Source organism: Mandrillus leucophaeus, unplaced genomic scaffold, assembly GCF_000951045.1.
Source record: "Mandrillus leucophaeus isolate KB7577 unplaced genomic scaffold, Mleu.le_1.0 Scaffold1199, whole genome shotgun sequence".
In the NCBI taxonomy this organism is placed as follows: Eukaryota; Metazoa; Chordata; class Mammalia; order Primates; family Cercopithecidae; genus Mandrillus; species Mandrillus leucophaeus.
This window is the reverse complement of record NW_012100309.1, coordinates 1-2509: the sequence shown is the minus strand read 5'-3', so window position 1 is coordinate 2509 and position 2509 is coordinate 1.

Below are 2509 nucleotides of genomic sequence, written 5' to 3'. Positions count from 1 at the left end.
CAGCAGAAACTCTCCAAACCAGAAGAGAGTGGGGGCCAATATTCAACATTCTTAAAGAAAAGAATTTTAAACCCAGAATTTCATATCCAGCCAAACTAAGTTTCATAATGAAGGAGAAATAAAATCCTTTACCGACAAGCAAATGCTTAGGAGACTTGATTACCACTTTCAACAATGGATAAACTATCTAGACAGAAAATCAATAAACAAACATCATACTTAAACTACACTGAAGACAAAATAAACCCAAACACATATACAGAACATTTCAACCAATAGTAGCAGACTGCACAGTCTTCTCAAACACACATGGAGAATTCTCCAGGATAGATGATATGTTAGGCCACAAAACAAGTCTTAACAAATTTAAGAAGATTGAAGTAATATTTTCTGATAACAATGATGTGAAACTAGAATCAGTAAGAGGAAGAAAATTGGAAAATTTGCTATAATGAGAACAGCATGGGAAAAACCCACTCCCTTGATTAAATCATCCCCCATCGGGTCCCTGCCATAGCAAGTGGGAGTTATGGGAGCTACAGGATGAGATTGGGGTGGGGGACACAGAGCCAAATTACATATTTGAGAACTCGACAAAATACCAAAACTATGGAATGTAGCAAAAACAGTTTTAACAGGGAATACTTACATGAAGGAAAAAAAAAAGATGTCAAAAAACAACTTAACTTTACACAACAAGGAACCAAAACGGAAGATCAAAGTAATCTTAAGGTTAATAGAGACAAGAAAAAAAAAAAAAAGATGAAGGAAAAAAAAAATGATGTCAAAAAACAACTTAACTTTACACAACAAGGATCTAAAAAGGAAGATCAAAGTAATCTTAAGGTTAATAGAGACAAGAAAATAAAGGTCAGAGCAGATATGAATAAATAAAACTAGGAAAACTGCTTTTCCTAGGAAAATCAATATCAGCTTTTTGAAAAAGGAAAAAATTAATTTTTAAAATTTATAAACAAAAGTGATAAACTTTTAGCTAAAGTGAGAAACAAGGGAGAAACACAATTATAAATGAAGAGAAGACATTACAGTCTATGTCACAGAAATAAAAAAGGTTCATAAGAGATTACTATGAACAATACCCAACAAATTGAATAACAAGGAGAAAACGGACAAATTCTTAGAAATATACAACCTATCGAGACTGAATAATTAAGTGATAGAAAGTCTGAACAGACCAATAATGAGCAAGGAGATTGAATAAGTAATCAAAAGTCTCAAAAAAAAAAAAAAATGAAACAAAACAAAACAAAACAAAAACACTAAAAAAATCTCAGGACCTGATGGCTTCACTGGTGAATTCTACCAAACATTTAAAGAATAGGTATGTATGGGGGGGGGGGCAGAGCAAGATGGCCGAATAGGAACAGCTCCAGTCTCCAACTCCCAGCACGAGTGACACAGAAGACCGGTGATTTCTGCATTTTCAACTGAGGTACTGGGTTAATCTCACTAGGGAGTGCAACAACCGGTGCTGGTCAGCTGCTGCAGCCCGACCAGCGAGAGCTGAAGCAGGGTGAGGCATCGCCTCACCTGGGAAGCGCAAGGGGAAAGTGAATCCCTTTTCCTAGCCAGGGGAACTGAGACACACAACACCTGGAAAATTGGGTAACTCCCACCCCAATAATGCGCTTAAAGCAAACAGGCACACCAGGAGATTATATCCCACACCTGGCCGGGAGGGTCCCACGCCCACGGAGCCTCCCTCATTGCTAGCACAGCAGTCTGCCATCTCGCTGCAAGGCAGCAGGGAGGCTGGGGAGGGGCGCCCACCATTGCTGAGGCTTAAGTAGGTAAACAAAGCCGCCGGGAAGCTCAAACTGGGTGGAGCCCACCACAGCTCAAGGACGCCAGCCTGTCTCTGTAGACTCCACCTCTGGGGACAGCACACAGCTAAACAAAAAGCAGCAGAAACCTCAGCAGATGCAAATGACGCTGTCTGACAGCTTTGAAGAGAGCAGTGGATCTCCCAACATGGAGGTTGAGATCTGAGAACAGAGACTGCCTGCACAAGTGGGTCCCTGACCCCTGAGTAGTCTAACTGGGAGACATCCCCCACTAGGTGCAGATGGACACCCCACAACTCACAGGACAGGGTTCACCCCTGAGACGAAGCTTCCAGAGCAAGAATCAGACAGGAACACTCGCTGTTCAGCAATATTCTATCTTCTGCAGCCTCCGCTGCTGATACCCACGCAAACAGGGTCTGGAGTGGACCTCAAGCAATCTCCAACAGACCTACAGCTGAGGGTCCTGACTGTTAGAAGGAAAACTAACAAACAGAAAGGATACCCACACCAAAACCCCATCAGCTCGTTACCATCATCAAAGACCAAAGGCAGATAAAACCACAAAGATGGGGGAAAAGTAGGGCAGAAAATCTGGAAATTCAAAAAATAAGAGCACATCTTCCCTTCCAAAGGAACACAGCTCATCGCCAGCAATGGATCAAAGCAGGACGGAGAATGACTTTGACGAGTTGAGAGAAGAA